At 45.8% G+C, this 19,687-nt stretch overlaps 1 pseudogene; it reads right to left on the reverse strand.

The window, feature by feature from the left end:
- Nucleotides 1-13,655: 13,655 nt before the first annotated feature.
- LOC104661216 lies at nucleotides 13,656-15,393 on the reverse strand (annotated as a pseudogene).
- Between the last annotated feature and the right edge of the window lie 4,294 nt (nucleotides 15,394-19,687).

Below are 19,687 nucleotides of genomic sequence, written 5' to 3' on the forward strand. Positions count from 1 at the left end.
ACGTGTACATTCATTGTAGCACTATTCACAATAGCAAAGACATGGAATAAATCCAAATGCCCATCAATAATAGACTGGATAAAGAAGATGTGGTACATATACTCCATGGAATACTATGCAGCCATAAAAAGGAACAAGATCATGAGCTTTGCAGGGATGTGGTTGGAGCTGGAACCCATTATCCTCAACAAACTAATTCAGGAACAGAAAACTACCTCATGTTCCCATTTACAAGTGGGAGCTGAACGATGAGAACACAAGGACATATGGGCGGGAAACAACACACAATGGGGCCTATCACAGGGATAGGGAGGGAGAGCATCAGGAAGAACAGCTAATAGATGCTGGGCTTAATACCTAGGTAATGGGTTGATCTATACAGCAAACCACCATGACACACGTTTACCTATGTAACAAATCTGCACATTCCGCACATGTACCTCTGAACTTAAAATAAGTTGAAAAAAAAGTGCACAACAGACTTCATGCTTCCATTTCTGCCTGTAATTTGAAAGGTGATATATGCATGCATACGTTTGAGTATGTGCAGAGAGTATTTCTGGAAGAAATGTAATGAACAGTGACTTTGTCTCTTTGAATAGAACCTGGGGATATGAGTCTGAGATGGGATTATTTTTTTCCAGGACCAGATTTTTAATTTGTATGTACTTACAAATTAAAACAATAAAAACTAGTTTAAGGTTTTCTAGGATTACTCTTACCTCTGAGAGAGGTGGTGTAGAGCAGGGGACTTAGAAAGTCTGAGGAGAGAAGAAACAGATAATATCTTTGTCCTTTCTTCCAAGGAAGCTCAGGGCTTGTGTATCCCCGGACTCCTGTGGTTTTGGCACCTCAGCTGGACTATGGTTCAGTAAGCTCTTCTGGGCCTACCTGGAACTGAACTACCATTTGTAAAGTCTTTCTACGGGGAAAACGCAACAGTGTTCCAGAGAACATACTAAACCAAACTGCCTCCACCCATTCTTTCTCAATTTTTTGTCTATTAGCTTCCCTAAGAAAAGAAAAAAAAAAGACTTCAGACTGAACCCAGGAGACCTGAGCCATCCATATTCTAACTCATTTCCTCAGAAATGACAGAAACACCATGTGCATTTCTGTGCTTGGCTACCTTCTGGATTTTTTGTTTGCTTTATTTCTTTGAGAAGATACCCTCTGTTTTGCACTTTCTTTTCTAACTAACTTCTATGGTTTTATTTGGAGGAAAGTTGTTGCTTTTTCCTTGCTTGCATGCCTGGTAGAGAGCGACAGGCATTTGGTGCATCTGTTGTATGGAATTTGGTGGATCTGTTGACTTGGTAAATTAAGGTGTGGACACCAAAGCAGATAGGTTACCATAAGTTGTCACAGGTAAGACTTTGGTCTGAGAAGACACTGTAGAAGAGATTTGAATCTAGCACAGCGCTTCTCAATTGTGGCATTATTGACATGATTCTTTGCTGAGATATTGAGATGATTCTTTGTTGTGGGCCACTGTCCTGTGTGTTACAGGCACTTTAGCAGCATCCCTGGCCCCTACCCACTAAGTGCCAATAAGAACCGCCAGTTGTGACAATTTTAAAAAATGTCTCTAGGTGGTGTCAAATGTCCCCTAGGAGCAAAACCATCCTGGTTGACAATCACCAGTTTAGAGTGATTTCGGATTTGCTATTCAGGGTCCAGAAATTGGTCTCTATATTGACATAGCTCTTCAAATCCTGGAAACCTAGAGGTATGGCCCAGCTAAATCTTCTGAAAACTTACATAGTGTCTTTGTGATAAATTGGAAAAGGTACCTGGATGAATTAGAAAAAGGCTAGACAAGGAAGGTTAGGCTGATTTTCTTTCCTATTTCTCCTCTCCTTTTATTCCTGCTGTGTATATGAGACACTCTAAGTCAAGGGTCTTGCTGCATCGATAGAGAACAGATTCTTGGAGCCAGTAACCAGGTAGAAGGATAAATGCACACTTGATGGCTTTACCATTAAATCAGGTGTACTATGGTCACTTCCAAATAGTGTATCAAGAAAACATTTCTCATTAATATGGATAAGGAGATTGTCTTTCCTAAGAATGCATTCATTTAACAAATGTTTATTGAGGACCTACTATGTACTAGGAGGAAAAATGCTTCCCTCTACCTCTTCATCCCCTTCTTTCTGCCTATTCTATTTCTGTGAGCTTGGTATTATTTATTTTACATTCTTCAGAATCTGTCTTACTAGCACAAATTCTTCTTTTCCCTCCCCCTTAATGTACTTGATTTCTGAAGGGTCATTTGCAACTAAAAGGAAGAGGAGTGATGAGAGGGATGGCTTGAGTTTTCACAATGTTTCTTAGCCATATCTCAGGGCTCCATGAGTGCACACCATGCTGGACTGCATTCTGGAGGCCCTCCTTGGCTCTGACTGTATAAGTTGGTTTACATTGTGCTAGCACATCAGCTGCAAGGCAGTTTGTAAAATCTGCCTCCCCGGAGGTCTTCAGAAATAGAAAAAGATGCCAATCTCCATAATGGCTTCAGTGCAGTCCTGCTGATTAGAAGGAACAGGTTAGATTTTTCTGTAAAGGTTTCATACAGTCTTGAGTGCTCTTAGATGAATGAGTTTGCTTTTTGGTGCAGGAGGGAGAGATGTAATGAATGAGTTTGCTTTTTGATGCAGGAGGGAGGGATGTAAAGTGACACTCTGTGAACTTACTGGTGTATCACTACACACATCCTGGGTATTTATATTTATATATGTATTTATTTTGAGATGGAGTCTTTCTCTGTCACCCAGGCTGGAGTGCAGCGGTGCGATCTCAGCTCACTGCAACCTCTGCCTTCCGGGTTCAAGCAATTCTCCTGCCTCAGCCTCCCAAGGAGCTGAAATTATAGAAGCCTGCCACCACACTCAGCTAATTTTTGTATTTTTAGTAGAAACAGGGTTTGCCATATTGGCCAGGCTGGTCTTGAACTCCTGACCTCAAGTGATCTGCCCACCTCAGCCTCCCAAAGTGCTGGGATTACAGTTGTGAGCCACTGCTCCTGGCCCATCCTGGATAAATAGAGAGTAAAACATACTGTTTTCATGCTTTTAATGTTTTTAAAGTACTTAGTTGTGCCATGTGAGGGAGGTAGGGCCTTTCTTTAGGTTCCTATGGCACAGAGGAGTCAGCAAGGCATAGCATCATTTAATTATCAGAGTGGCAGCCTGGCTTACACAGAGCAGAGATGGTGTTCCTGGATGTCTTACAGGGGCTTTTGCCTCTCTCAGGGGAGCTTGGAGAATGGGAGAATTGACCCTCATGGGACAGAGTGGAAAAAGGGTCTATCTTGTGCTGAAAACAGACACTTATATGACTATATGGGGAATGGGTGCTGTACAACATGCCAAACTCTTGGATTGCTTTTTCTAGAACCAAGGAGTAGAGGTGGGGCACCACCCTATTCCAGCTGGGGTTCCTGTCTGTAGGATGGCCTCTGCCCGAGGTCAGAAAGGAGGAGCACCGTAAAGTTCAGGACCATCTTCTGCACACTGGCTACCAAGACCAGGAGGCTATTCTATGCTCTGTCCATCCTCACTGTTTAACCAGAAAGGGCGTGCCCAAGCCTACAGCAGGGGCTGACGGCACCTACAGGTTAGAAAGAGATGGGGTCCATGAGGGTCCTATGTCCAGGGACTGAAAACAATCCCATGGCCCCAGAGACAAAATTACAGCTCAAGTCACCATATTCACAACTCTAACATCAACACAAGGCTCCCCCAATCGCCTCGCTGTAAAATAGGTGAATAGTTGTGGTTGGAGATTAAGTGGCCAAGCATGAGTCCCAGGTAAGGTGATCAACCATCCCAGTTTGCCTGGACAGAGAGGCTTCCCAGGATGCAAGACTTTGGGTTTTAAAGCCAGGAAAGTCCCAGGCAAGCCAGGCTAAGTTGATCACCCTTGCGGGGACCTAGTTCATTCAAGGGTTCAAGCAGTATTATGAATAATCAAAAGGTTTTAAAATCATATGGCCCTATTGGATGTTTATTTTATTTTATTATTTTATTTTAGGTACAAATTCTCACTCTGTTGCCCAGGCTGTAGTGCAGTGATGTGATCATAGCTCACTGCAGCCTCAAACTCCTGGACTCAAGCAATTCCCCAGCCTCAGCCTCCCAAGGTGTGGGGGTTACAAGCTTGAGCTAGTTCCTGGCCAGATGCATGCTGTTAATAGGGTGTCAGATTGTTTGTCAATTAAAATATCTATGGCTGAGATGGGAGCTGCAGCATTAGCCTGTAGGCAAGCCTTCCAATTTAGCCAATCTCTATGGCCCTTTCCTCTGTTGTCAGCTTGGTTGGTGATGGGCAAGCCAGCAAGACCTTTGGGTTGCAGGGCTTGTATTAGCTAAACTCACTGGAATGGCACGTGGGCCTTGGCACTTGCCATGTTTAATTGCGACAATGCCACATCAGGAAGGTTTGAACCTCTGGACTGCAAAGCTGTGAAAATAGACCAGTTGTAGCAAGGCCAACAATCAACACAAATGGTGAGTAGCTGCCCTTGACAGGCTTTTGTTGTCCAGTGTTGACATATATTATTACCAAGGTGGGGTTGTCTGGTTTAATCATCTTGGGATATGGTATTAGCTCAGAATGTGATTTTTATTTACTAAGAAGAGTTTTAAAAATCTGTTTTTGGTAGTCTACTTGTCTATGGGAAGGGTTCTGGGGAGCTAATTAAAATTCCCTAAAGGGAGTTAGAGGGAGAGTCTGGATTAATTATCCATGCTTTACAAAACAAGTATGAAGGAAGGAGTTTTGAGTGGTAGAAATATAAGCTGAAATGAGTCCTGTTCCAGATGGGCAGCTGTCTGACCCTTGAGACAATCTATGGTTAGTGGTTCCCAGAACAGTATGTGCCATCTATCAGGCCTTCAGCCCTTATCAGATGGGGCAGGATAAAAAATCCATAAAGATGGACGAGACATTATTAAGAGGACTCATTATATAATAAGTCCTCAGATATATGGAGGCCTTTAGTGTATACTCCTTTAAACACAGGCAAGGGCAATAGGAAGGCTCTAAAAGTCAGTGTGAGTTGTGACTTGATCAAGGGGCCTTGAATTAAGAAAGATTAAGACCTGGGGCAAGATAGAGACCCATTTTGAAGTTTATTTTCATTTTGTTTCTGAAAAAAAGAGTCCTTTGAGGCATCTGTTAGGCCTTTCCATTAAACTGGCTACCTGGAGCCTATTGTTTAAATGAAGGTTTAATTGAATATCTTTTAAAGAGCCTAGCCTTGTGTATTATGAGAGATGAAATGTGTGTTGGTCACTATCAGTAATGTGTGAAATTTGGAAGGGGTGGGCCTTCTGGTGAGGCCTTGTATTGCGGCCTTAGTATATATGAAGACTGTGTGACCTTGATTTATATTTCAGCTGTGAGGCAAGAGAGTCCCAGAGTTTTATCCTGTAGGGGCAGCTTCTAGGCAACAGCCCAACAGTTTATAAAAATATGCAGTTGAGGCCGTTTGCTGACCATCTCATGCTGAGATGACTGCCTGAAGCTTGGCCAGTCATGCTGGCTGTTGGGTCCCATTAGGCATCCCTTAGGGACATGCTGGCTAAGGGGTGGAAAGCAGCAACATTCCATTTCATGCCCTCATTTTTATGAGGGTTGGCAGTGCCATCTATACAGTCTACAAACTCTTACTGCTGTTCACTCAGTTAATCCAAGAGACTTCCAGATAGCCAAGAGGTCTGTGGTAGGTGATCTTACAAGGGACTGAGGACAGGGGAGGCCGCCTTTCTGCAGGTAAAGTAGACTAGAAGGTGCAGACTTGGCTCCATATAATATCAATGAGACCTTATTAGCTGTGCCAAGCTGTTTGGGATGCTGCTTTCATGACCCAAAGAATAGTGGGCACCTGGGCATGGAGTCCCATAGGCTCAGGGTCTCTGAGAGCCTCTGTTTTCAGAAGAGCCCAGTATGTGGCCAGCAATTTTTTCTTTAAGGTGTACAGCATGGAGCCAAGAAGGGCAGTTTTTTTTGCATCAGAAGCCCCTGGGCAACTCATGGCCAGCATAGGTGGTCCAGACACTCTGGGAGGTTGGAGGAGGCTGCCAAAGTGTCTGCAGGGAAGGAGTCTCCAAGGGTACTAAAAGGAGAAGTGGCAGGGATCAAGAGAGCATGAAGTTTGCTGGTGACAGCAGCAAGGTATGTAGCAAAGGAGACAGGTAGGCTGCAACCTCCACCTGAGCAACATCGACAATGAGGCTGGGGTTTCATTTCTCTACTGTGGAGAAACCCAGGCAACACCTTCCTCCGTTGGGGTTGCTCAAAAGGCACAGACAAGCCAGGATTCTACTCCAAATAATGATGAACACTGACGCTGTAGAAGTGATGGGCTCCTAGGACAGGCCTCCACCACACACACCAGAATGCCTCACCCCGGGAAGAGTGGCTCAAGTAGCCCATCACTCTCCTTGCCCTAGGGTAAGCCCCTCTCTGGGCTACTGTTTAGTCTTGGAGTTTAGCCAGTTAGCTCTGTTCACTTTGAATGAACGTCGAGGAAAATTTGGGTAGGGAGAGACTTAATAATTGACGGCAGGCATAGCAGGAGGCAACAGGGCTGAGCTTGAGCCCTGTGCAAGCTTGAGTTCTGTCCCAAGCCCTCTCAAGGTGGCCTGGAACCAAGTGACAAGCCAAGAGCAGTCCCCAACAAAGCTGCCCATGAGTCAGTGCCATTGCCATGCCCCCCTGCTCACAATGCCAGTTGTTTTATAAGATTTAAAAGTTCTTTTGGCAGTGGACACAACACAAAGACTCTGAAATAGATGAAAGGCAGAGCTTTTTGTTACTCACAGTTCCAAAGGAGAGCAGGCTGCCAGGCAGGGCCATGCAGGGGGTGTACCCAGGGGTGGTTGTACCAGCACAGTGGAGGTTTCAGGGCAGCTTGTGTATGGCAAGTAGGGAGAGCTTAGCAGATTTCATGGGGTCCCTGGGAATTGATTTATTTACACAAAATTGCAGTCTCAGGAGGATAGGAGCTGTCCCTAGTTGTCTAATACTTGACCCCAGGCAATTAGGACTGGTGCATAGTGGTCCGGAGAGACTGTCATAGTGGGAGCCCCCAAAGGGAAGTGGTTGAAAATGTAGGCTTAACTGCTCAAGAAAGTAAACTAACTGGCCTCTAATCAGGGCCTTAAAACCGAGTCAAGACAGTATTTTCTTTTTAATTACATTACAACTTGTACGGGTGGCAGGGTCCTCTTCCAGGCCCAAGGAAGCAGCACCTCCGGCTGCCCATCCCTGCACACCAGAGGAGGAGCCCAGGTCTAGGCCAGTCACCGGTCATTGTAATGAGAGTCCCTGTGCCAGTTTTTAGCTCAGGCTTGGGCATGTGACACAGCCCTAAGCAATGACAGAGTTGATTCATTCTATTTCCATTTGCACATTTATTCCACTTGCTTTGAGCACCTACTGTTTACAAGGCACTATTGTGGGCACAGGGAATTCGCAGGGATAGAACAAAGTCCCTTCCTCATGGAGCTTTTGCCCTAGGGAGAGAGCTGCCGCAATGGGCCAGGGTGTTTTAATCACCTTCCACTCACCCTGTTGGTGAGGGAGGGATTCTCATCCCAGAGATAGGGGGATGGCCCAATACACAACAGTGACATGCCAGACAGACAAGATGGACAAGAGTTTATGGGTCACATATGTTCACAGCTTGGGAGAGGAGGATGCAGGGCCACATGGGGGCTACAACTGGGAACAGAGGGAACCAGCAGGTGTTAGGAGAGGCAGGCTTTGCAGTATTAAGAGGATGGGGTGACCCTAGTTCCCATGTGATGATGTGATTGGCTTGTTTGAATAATTCTGTGGGCAGGCAGGGAATGGAAATACAGGGACAAGGAAGAAGTGTGCCTGGTCCTCTTGAGAAGGAGGGTGGAGGTGTGCATAGGGGACCTTGCAGTTAGCCCATTCAAGGCCCTCCTGGTTTCAACAGATGTCAAGGCAGCACCTAATATCATTGATACTAGTTTTAGGCCTTATACCCCAGAGGACTGCTTCTGGGACGTGGCTATTTTATGTCCTTGAAGCTTATTGTGTAAAGATATGCTTGGAGCTGTAGCAGCCTCTGTGAGAAGATGAGTGAAAAACCATAGAAATGACAGAGAGGCTGACTTGGGCCCTGAACAGGGTTGAGCTATTGAACTACTCAATCCTGGAGGTGCTCTGCCTCCAGCGTTTCCATTAAATGGGATGTGGTACTCAGTTCCTCTCTGGGTTGGGATTCTGTTTCTTCCACTCAGAAGTAGCCTGGTCCTGTGCTCATACTGCATAATCCTGTGTGTATCAGTGGCCCTAGCTTCACAGTGCAAAGGAGCACAGAGCAGATGTGGGTTCCTTCTGTGTCCGTGCATGTCTCTGTGCAGGTGTGATGATGTCTGGTGTGCATTCTTTTGTTTTGTTTTGTTTTTTCTTTTTAGAGACAGGGTCCCACTCTACTACCCAGGCTGGAATGCAGTGGCATAATCATGGCTGACTGCAGCCTCAAACTCCTGAGTCCAAGCGATCCTTCCATCTCAGCCTTCCAAGTAGGTAGGACAACAGGTACCCGCCACCATGCCTGGATAATTCTTAGTTTTTTGCAGAGACAGGATCTCACTATGTTGCCAAAGCTGGTTTTGAACTCCTGACCTCAAGTGATCTCTCACCTTGGCCTCCCAAAGTGCCAGATTACAGACATGAGCCACTGCGCCTGGCCTGATGTGCATTTTACACAAAAAATACAAGCCCCAATGTCTCATTGGAGGGTACTGGGAGGAGGAGTCTACCAGGGGGCTGGCCAGTCCTGGAGAACCAGTGTTGGCCTCTTAGGAGGGATGTCATGGGCCACTCTAGCAGCAGGAGAGGTCAGAGTCAGTGACCCACACTTGGCCAGATCAAAGGAAGCTTTAGAGGGGAGTGTCCCCTCTGTTGTCACTGATGACCTGAAGACCGAGGAATAGTCTAAGTGCTGATGACCAAGAGGCCAAGGTGCTGGTACCAGTGACCTGGGCCACCATGAGCCACTGCACCTGGAGATAGGGGAGTTCCCACAACGGATGGCAGCCTTTCCCATGGCCAATGATAAGTCTCCTGTGGGCTGGTTGTAGCATGGGGGCTCTTCCTTACAGCCCATGACCTACATGCAAGGTCTTTTGTGCGAGGAGATCTTTGCCAGGTTTATGGTTGGTGGTTGGAGCCATCTGATGGCCACTTCTGTCCTCCAAGCCCCACCTGCCCTTCTGAGGATTAGGGGATAGATGTGGCCATTTATTGAGCATGTATTAAGTGCCAAAGGCTTTTTACTCATGATCTCTAAATCTTACAACCATCCTTATAATCAAAGAAAGTGATGCTCAGAGAGACTTAGTGCCTTTCATAATCCCATGGAGCAAGGAAATGGTGGAGCCTGATTTAAGCCCAGGTTCGTTCTGGAATGCAGAGTCTACACTTTCCTTTGGCCACCATTCTGGGTATCCAATGCTTTGAGGAGGTGCCTTGGTGGCAGGCTGAGCTGTTACCTCCTTCCTAAGCCTCAGTCCCCTCATCTGTAAATTGGGGTCACAAGAGTTCAGAAGGAGGCATCTGGTGCCTGGCACAGATGCCAGACCCTCTGCATGATCCATCTCCTGGTCAGACTTTCTGTTTAAAAATCCACCTCCATAGACTGGAGGCAAAGGAGAGGATGGAGCTCATGATGGCAGCAGGGAATCAAGCCCAAGGTCTTAGAGAAAGTGATAGATGACCCCATAGTCTCATCTCTTCCATCACAGAGCCCAGGGTGCAGAAGGCCTCTCCCCCTCATGGCTCCCAAGTGCTAGAGCTGGAGGCACACAGGCACAGTGTGTGTGGGGTGGGGCTGCCGATGGGCTGCAGGCTTTATGACCTGATGAGAGACCCTGGAATGTAATCTGGGCTTTCATCACTCTGCAGCCAGAGCAGGGCACACCACTAGACCTCTAGACCTCTAGAGACCTCTAGACTTCTGTCCGCAGCAGACTGCCAGGCTCAGAGCCCAGGGAGCCCAAGGCAGGACTGATGGGCTGGGGAGTGGGGAGAGGTGAGGCCCTGGCTCCTGCAGCTCTGCAGGCTCCAAGAGCACTAGATGGGAAGCCTGTTCTAATGGCCTCCTGGAGGTGGAGGGAATGCTGTTTAGGGGCAGGAACAACAGAGGCCTCAGGAATGGGCCCGTGATGAGCCCTGTGAAGCCTGCTGGCTGCTGGGTCACATGCATGACCTCTAGTCCACCTCTACCACCTGAAAGCTGTCACAAGTTATTTCATACCCTAAAGCCCAGGCTGCTCACACGGGGAGCAGGCATCCTGGTGGTACCTCCCCATGGGGTTGTTGACAAGTTAAAAGAGTCTTTCCTATTCTGAGCCCATCCTATATAAGTGGCTAATAAAGGACAGCCTCAGCATTAGTTAACCCCTGGAAGGGCCTACCGTCTCTCCTCTCTCTGCATAAGCTGCTCCAGTTGCATTCCCACCCAGCCTCCAGACTTCTAGCCTCCAGAACTGGGAGAAATAAATGTCTGTTGTTTAAACCACCCAACCCCTGGTATTTGGTTATGGCAGCCTGAGCTGACTAAGACACAAGGAGAGCCCACACCCTCTGATCTCTGCTGTGAGGTGGTGACAACAATGCTAAGAGCTACCATGTTTTCGTACAGCAGCCCCTGGGCGAAGTCTTGATTAAGATGAACTCACATCAGCTCTACCAGGGAAGCAATGCTGGCATGCCCACTGTAAGGAAAAGGAAACAGAGGCACAGAGAGATGAAATATAACTTGCCCAGAATCACAATGGTTAGAAAATGGCAAAGTTGGGATTTGCACTTTTGGAGCCCAAAAGTGAGGCTTTTTTTTTTTTTTGGTGAGGTTGGGGAGGGTCTCACTCTGTTGCCCAGGCTGGAGGGCAGTGGTGATCATGACTCAGTACAGCCTTAACCTCCCTGGGCTCAGGTTATTCTCCCGTCTCAGCCTCCAGAGTAGCTGGGACTACAGGCACGTGTGACCGTGCCTGGATAATTTCTTTGTATTTTTTTGTAGAGATAAGGTTTTGCTATGTTGCCAAGTCTGGCCTTGAACTCTGGGCACAAGCGAACCTCCTGCTTCTGCCCCATAAAGTGCTGGGATTACAGGTGTGAGTGATGGTGTCCAGCCCAGAGTCCAGGGACTTAACTGCAGTGTTCTACTTTGCCCCAAACCAGCTCAGTTGCCTCTGGGTCTCAGTAATTCAAATTTTACAATTATTATTCATATACTCACAGTCTGTGAAATTTATACAACACAAAATTATGTGAACACACTGCCAGTTCCCCTTGCAGGGCCAGCGAGGGACCTGGCCAGCGAGGGCCCAGCTGCCAAGACTGCACGGCTCCACAGCAAACCCTCCCCTGCCTCGGGGAGGCCATCAAACCTTACAAAGAATTGAAGAGTAGATTTATTAAATAATAGGATACATGATGGATTAGAAAATTATTGACCAGATAATGCAAATTTAGAACCATATATAAAAATTGTGGCCCCTAAGGATAAGTAGGCCTTATCTTGATTGGACTTTCCCTGTGTTACTCATGCTTATTCTTTTAATTATTTTATTCTACTTTGCCTACAGTGCTCTGTGCTTTGGGGTCATTCTGATTCCCTCTGACCGGTCCCCAAAAGGAAGCCTTCTTCATGGCATCTTTTGTTGTCCTTGAAGAAAGTTTTTGGTTCAGGAAAGGTTAACCAGAGGTTACTTTGTGTTATAGAGTTAATATACTGCTCATGAAACTCACAAATTCAAAAACCCAGTTTTTACCTCAGCATTTAATTTCAGCCAACAAATTTTAAAATCATATATATGTATATGTATATACACACAGATTTTAAATCTTACATCTTTTACATTTTTAGCAATCATTTTAAGGACAACTTTATTTCTTAAGAATTAAATTCCCTTATGCCTTTAAAATTGTATTTATAAATGTAATAGTTTTTATTTTTCTTTTAAGTATTCCAATCATTTGACTTATTAAAAATCTTTCTGAATATCTAAATAATTCTTATGAATCGAATATACTAAATCTAGAAATATGATGTGTTTTAAGTTCTTTCAGGTCTTCTAATACTATTTATATATTTAGGACATTTTAATTGAAAATCATAAATCTTAGCTGATGACATATTTTAAACTAGAATAAAAAAGGTGAATTTTTACCTCATTAGGGCCAATTTCTTTTTTTTTTGAAGCAATAAGTAACAATTTTATAAATGAAAGATGAATATGAGATTTGTTCAAAATAATTATCTTTCTAGCCAGTCTTTTTGTTTTAACCCTTCTTGAAAATTCTGGCTAGTAGAATGTGACAAAAGTACATGTGTGTCTTTATGGCTTAAAACAAAGCATACTTGAAAAGTGGAATGGGCTTCCTTTTTTACAGAGTTGTTTTTGTTGTTCATATGCAGGCACTTCAAAAGACTATGGAGGCAAAGCACCTGACCCATCCTTTCCAAAATATTTTTTAATCATCAGAATGACACTAAAGAGTAGGAAAATTCCAGAGAATCAGCAAAGTTGAATACAAGAGACTAATGTACATAGAGGGCATAGAGTGACCCACTTTTTATTGCTGGGTGTCTTTTGTTTTAATCAAAGAGCAAAGCAATCACACAGACACCATTGCATGGCACATCCATAGTTTTCTGCTTAAGGGAGAATGTACTCATTCAGCAGTAGGTTTCAGTGAGATTTCTTTAGGCTTCCACCTTATACATTGCAACAAGATTCACAATCACTACTTCTCCTTAGTATATTTCTTTATAACTCCAACATATATCACTTCTCAAAGTATTCATTTCTTGCTGTCTAACATACATTCTTATTTGGAAGCATAAAGTTACATTACACGAATATTTTGCATTTTTTAAAATAAGCACTTTTGCCACTTCTGCAACACAGTACTTCACATAGTGGTGCAATAAAAGCAGAACACATGAAACCCCATCTCTACTAAAAATACAAAAAATTAGCTGGGCGTGGTGGCAGGTGCCTGTAGTCCCAGCTAATCGGGAGGCTGAGGCAGGAGAATGGCATGAACCCGGGAGGCGGAGCTTGCAGTGAGCCGAGATCGCGCCACTGCACTCCAGCCTGGGCGACAGAGCGAGACTCCGTCTCAAAAAAAAAAAAAAAAAAAAAAAAAAAGCAGAGCACATATTTACCACACTACTTAAGATTAATTTTACCACTACCATCTACCGAACCCATACTGCTTTTTCCTCCGTACCTCTGGGCAGTGACTGTACCATGATTTCACAGACAGAATGTTAATATGACTTATGAATAACAGTACCATCAGTAATACTGAAATCAATGAAGATGGCTGAAAATGTGAACTTCTCAAGGAGTAACTTCTTTTAAATATTTGGGCAACTCTGTTTTCTCTGTTGTATTGTCCACTGAGAAAAAAAAAATCCTGTTCAATTATGCTCTTACAGAAGTTATAAAAAACCAGATTAGATATATAACTGGTTGACACTTAAGATACTGTACTGCTTTCTACAACAGAAGAACTTCTGAAAAATGTTCTATAGAACTATATTCATCAATACCACCTCATTGGTCCATTCCATTCATTGATGGGCAAAGCACTCATGTTTTGACAAAACTTTAAAGCTTCCATAAAAGTTAAATTGGAAAAAAAAATGAATATGAGCCAACCACAGAACAAAGCATGAAAGTATGACATTTTTGTTTCTAAGAGTGAGTCCTTGAAAATATATTTGGTCACTATGCTGCGGGATAATTAAGGAATCAGAGAGACCAAGGGGTTGAGGAGGAATTATTTAATTATTTAGGTGCACCAACCCAGTCGGATAAACATCCAAAGGACTGAGCCCTGAACAAAGAGTCAAGCTACCTTTTAAGCATTTCGTGGGACAGGGGGAGATCTGTGCAGGGGGGAAGCACATTACAGAAGCGAGAAAAAACAGTTATTCAATTAAGACATGCATTACATTATTTCTTACTTTTCAAGGAACAACATGTTTTACGACTTGAGATGATCTGTCTAGGGACCTTGCAGCTGTGCAGCTAGAGAAACAGGGTCTTCACAATGCCTGGGAAAGGGAGAGATAAGGCTCACTAGCCACAGAAGGAAAAACAGGCAGTTTATTTTAAAGGACTCCAGCTCTTTCTCTTCCTAAAGGGGAACTGGATTTTCTTACATACAACTGAGTTTTTTGCTTACACATTCTTTGATTTCTTTTAATTCCTGTTCCACCTACAGAGATGATTTTAATCACAAGACAGCAGATGAACATGTAAGTAACTCCCCAGGATCTGTCGGTGTGCAGAATCATTTGTGGCGCTGTATGGTTTTCCTTTTCCTTCATTTGAAAAAACAGCAGCACTTGGTTTCATCCATTACTTCGACTTCAGTAGGGGCTGTGATGGGTGCATTTGAACGTCCTGCGGTGGAATCATCTGTGTTCAACTCTCCGTTTGTAGAACTTACAACCTTGTTTTTGGATTGTTGCATCTTATCTCTGTGTTGATGTGCTTCCCTGTTTGATGACAGAGTAGGATCTTGCTGAACAGCACCCACTGGAGTAGGCAACTGTTCACCAATCCAGTCATATTCATAATCAAACATATATCCTTTTCAATCAAACAAGTCAATAAAAAGCTCTCGTAAGCAGTCATAGTCTGGTTTTGTTTTTAAAAAAAGTCTAACCTTCTTACATAACGAAGATACGTTGCTATTTCTGGAAAATTTTCACCTAACACTTCCACTGGTGTAGCCTATTTTGTATCTCCAATTTTCTGATATCTCTCTTTTAATGTGTTGGCCTTTAAGCCTTGCCAAGGAAGACTGCCTCTCAGAAAATACATGAACATGTGACCTAAAGCTTCTAAGTCATCTCTTCTACTTTGTCCTTTTCCTAAATGTGTGTTTACGCTCATATATCTAGCTGTTCCCATAGGGCCCTTGTGTTCTCTGTATGGTATGTGTTTGTCTCTGGATCAATATATTTCTTTGCCAAACCAAAATCTATAATATGAATAACTTGCTGGGCTTTGTTTCCTGGTCGTCCTATTAACAAGTTCTCAGGTGTTACATCTTTGTATATCAAGTTCTTTGAATGGACATATTCCATGAGAGAAATCAGTTGTAGAGCTATCACCTGAAGTGTTTTAAAAGAAAATGTTCTGTCACACAAGTCAAACAAATATTCCAAACTAGGTCCCAGCAGTTCCAGCACCATAGCATTGTATTTACCACAAGGCCAGAAATAGTAAACTTGAGGTACACAATCTGCAGGTCCTAACTGCTTATAGAATCTGTTTTCCAAATGTAGCTGTGGTGCTTTGATTTCATGGGCTCCAGCTTAATTGCCACATATTTATTTGCGTATAATTTTTTTCCCTCAGAGGCGCGGCCACCAGCAGCGGGGTCGGTCCGGGGCGCATGCTGAGACCCTAGCCTGTCAGTAAGCTCCCAAGGGGGCAGTGGCGGCCGCGTATCTCACCCGGACGAGGAAAGCGAACTACTCAGGGAGTTGGCAAGCGAGGTAGAGGGGAACGAGCGAGAGAGGGAGGTAACGCAGCGCGGCTCGGATTCAGTCCCTACACTGCCGCCGGTGCTTCCTACCGCCGCTGCTGGCCGGAGAGTCGCCGCCCGAGCCGCTGTGGTCGCCACAGATGCAGCCGGGAATGAACGCAAAGGGCGCCTCGCTTATCCGGAGGTCAAGCATTCTATTGCCTCGGGCATCTGGATCGACCCCAGACCCGGAAGTGAACACATGGAAAAATAATTTAAAAGGCACTAGGGGGCCGGCCGGGCGCGGTGGCTCACATCTGTAATCCCAGCACTTTGGGAGGCCGAGGAGGGCTGAGGAGGGCGGATCATGAGGTCAGGAGATCGAGACCATCCTGGCTAACACGGTGAAACCCTGTCTCCATTGAAAATACAAAAAATTAGCCGGGCGTGTTGGTGGGCACCTGTAGTCCTAGCTACTCAGGAGGCTGGGGCAGGAGAATGGCGTGAACCCGGGAGGCAGAGGTTGCAGTGAGCCGAGACCGCGCCACTGCACTCCAGCCTGGGCGAGAGAGCGAGACTCCGTCTCAAAAAAAAAAAAAAAAAAAAAAAAAAAAAAAAAAAAAAAGAAAAAGAAAAAGAAAGAAAAGCCACTAGGATCAATTTCTTTTAAACCTGACAAGACACCTAGAATTTGTGAATTATGTGCGAACTTACATGAAGAATTAATATTATTTGGGGTTTGGCTAGTTCTCAAATAATTCTGTACTTTATTCTAAACCTTCCTGGGCCATAGTGACTCAGAGACAGGGAGGAGAGGGATGGGCAGTGCAGAGGGGAAGCTGGTGGTGGTGACCCTGGGGGACTGGCAGCCCTAGGTCAGGCGGGCGGTCAGGGCACAGGCTGGGCACAGAGCAAGACATCCAGGGCTTATCAAAGGCTACTGGCCAGAGCCTGCTTTGCTCGCTGCTTTTTAAACGACTGTAATAGAAACAGGTTGCCTTAAGCCAGACTGGGAGGGGGTTTCATTACACCTGCCTTGTAGGGATTCTGGGATCCATTATGAGGAAACACTACAATGTGTACACTACACTACAATCACATGGAAAGATGTTCAGATACACTCTATAAATATATACATATGAAAGGGAGTGAGTCCTTTTTGCTTTGCGTGTGTGCAGTAGATGCTTAAACGGAAAGTTCAGGGGAGGCAGCCAGAGATAACGACGCCACGTTTCAGGAAGGGTTAGACCCCTCTAGTGTCAAGGGAGGAGGGCCAAGTACAATCTGTTAGAAGCTGTGGACCGGGTTCTCGACTTGACCATCTGAGAGCACAGAGGGTGTTACCGCGCAGGTGCACAGCTGTGCCGAACGAAATTGTTCTGTAACAGAGAGTGGAGCCCCTGCCGAGAGCTGAGCCCTCTCCATGTGCTGGATCACAGCCCCGTGACGTCAGGTGTGTCACGCGCTTGCTGGTTGATGAGGCCCACAAAGGGAGATTGGAGATGGCCGCGGAGCAGCTCTGCTTTAGGATACACTTATAAGGGAGATTTTGGCAGAAGTGGGCAGGCGGCTGTCATGGGAACCCGCAAATCCACTGTGCTTCTGACTTTCCTCAACATTAGCGTCTCCTTTCCTGTCAAATATCCCGAGAGGGCTTTGCGATTAATTGTGTTTTTCATCTGGGGCAACCACCTGCAAAATCTCCATGGAGGGACTGGGGAAAACGCTTCGCAGGGCTCCTCAAAGCTCACTCTCATTAAGGGAGGGAAGGCTGAGAGGTGGGCCTCAGAAAGAACTTTTTGGGAGCCAGGATCCATCCCGAGGGGAGGGAGAGAGGTGCGGCTGGTCTACTTCATCTGAAGTAAAGGCATTAAGGAGCTTGCTTGAAGAGTTTAACTGGGACCCGCGCAGCTTGAGGGACATAGGACTGGCCTCAGATCCAAGCTTGGACAAGCCAGAGAAGGAACAACAGGCTATTCATGGCGGCCAGCTCTCACGTTGGAGCCCAAGTGGATCATGGGAAAGAAGAACCAAAATGTTCACATCAAGGAGACCCCAGGTAAGAGAGTGAGGTGGCCCGAGGTGGTGGCAGCTCCTGTGGAAAGGGACCATCTGAGGGGCTGGAGGTGAGGCTGGCTGCCCAGGGGCTGAGGGAGTAAGCAACCAAGCTGATCAGAGCGCCTGCTCCCTCCTCAGTGTCTGCACCCAAAGGTTGCAGTGCAGCACCTGGAGGGCAAGGGTGGCGGGATGAGGGTGGGGGGGAATCTCCACAGAAGTCAGAACACTTTTCTGAGAAAGAGGCCACCTCCACCTCTGCCAGGGCCAGACCACACCGCAGACCCCACCAAGTGAAACCGTGCCTACCGCCGGTCCGTCCTCCCTTTCCTATTTCCACACTGGGAGGGTTAGAATTGCTTTGACAAGAAGGCCTGAAGAAGAGTGATGCAGCCTACCATGCCTCCCCTTGGCTGCAGCAGGCTGGAGCAGGGGTTGGGGACTGGTAGAAGAAGAGAAGGAGACTCAACATTGGATCCAGTTTTTGTCACCCAAGAATTACCAGACCACCTGCCCATGCTTTCATCCAGAACAGTGACTGATCCAAACAGTAAAGTAAAGAGCTGGTGGGAAATTCACAAGCAGCTGCTTCTGATGGCCTATGTCATCAATGCATGGTATGGTCTGTTGGGAAAATGGGAAAGTAACTTTCCTTCTCCTACGCCACCCCCTTAAATGCCAAGCAGAGCCCTCCTTCCAGCCCTGGGAGAAATCTCGGCTCTCTCCTCATGGCAGCAGTGTCCAAGAGAAAGATGACCTGAACCACAGCGGCTGCATACTTAAGTTTACATGCTCTGGTGGCTCATTAGGAAAAGTAAAATAGAACTGGTGGAATAAACTTGAATAAGTATTTTATTTAACCCCAAGATATCTAAGACATTATCATTTAAACATATACATTAATAGAAGAATTTTTTAGATATGTTACATTTTTCTGTGCCAATTCTTTGGCATTCAGTGTATATTTTACACCCACAGCACATCTCTATGTGAAATTAGATTAGCCTCATTTCAAGGGCTCAGTAGCCACACGTGGCTCTCAGGTATTAAGAAATGTTTTTGTTTTTCAGGTCTTAGAAAATCCAGTGCAGTCTGAAACCAAAGCTGCAATCTTCCAATCCAAACATCCCCCTCCCCAACCCAGGCTTAGAAACCTTCAGTAGAAGGGGCAGCCGATGGAGGGCTTTTCTCTCGTTCTCACTTTACCTTTTTTTCTATTTAATAGAAGAACCGTTCTTTGGCCCCACCCTCTCTCTCCACCCCTTCTCCTCCACCCAGGGCCAGTGAGCTGGGGAAAAAGCTGAACCCTGGGCCTCTGGGGCTCTCTGGAGTTCTCTCTGCCAGATTGTCTCTCATGCTGTGGTGCTTTTGTGATGGGGACCCCATCCGTGGTTCCTTGATGGGACTCTCCCTTTGCTGGCTCTTTGCACTCAGGTCTGGCCTGCTGGCTGTCCACACACCCAGAATTCCCCTGGTGGGGGGACTCACCTTGCCTGTCCAGGCCTTCCAGGCCCTTGGAGATGCCAGTTTGTGCAGCTGACCCTGCTGCCCACGCTTGGCTTATTTTTTTTTGTATTTTTAGTAGAGACAGGGTTTCATCATGTTGGCCAGGCTGGTCTCAAACTCCTGACCTCAAGTTATCTGCCAGTCTCAGCCTCCCAAAGTTCTGGGATTACAGGCATGAGCCACTGTGCCTGGCCTCAATGTTATTTCTATAAACAAATGAGAATTCCTGACGCATTTGTATCAGCCCACTTCTTGTCCCCTCTTTTTGCCTTTAAAAAACTGCTTGTAACAAAGACCCAGTGAAGCTCATTTCCAAGCTTACTTGGGTCTGAGTCTTCCAGGCAACTGTCCTCACTTTGGCTCAAGTAAACTCTTTATATTTTCTGCCTCAGACTCTTCCTTTTAAGTCAACACTTACTAGTGCTGGGCCCAGAGCCAGAGGTGGTCTGGAATCAAGCTGGGCCCTTCCTCAGCTGGCCAGCCTTCCCTACAGCCAGGATAGCCTTGGCTGTGCATGGTGCATGGCCCTGAAGGGCCACCAAAGCTGGACCGGGTCCTGGCAGTGGCAGGCCAGTCTCTTCCTCTT

The sequence above is a fragment of the Rhinopithecus roxellana genome, chromosome 17, assembly GCF_007565055.1.
Source record: "Rhinopithecus roxellana isolate Shanxi Qingling chromosome 17, ASM756505v1, whole genome shotgun sequence".
Lineage (NCBI taxonomy): Eukaryota > Metazoa > Chordata > Mammalia > Primates > Cercopithecidae > Rhinopithecus > Rhinopithecus roxellana.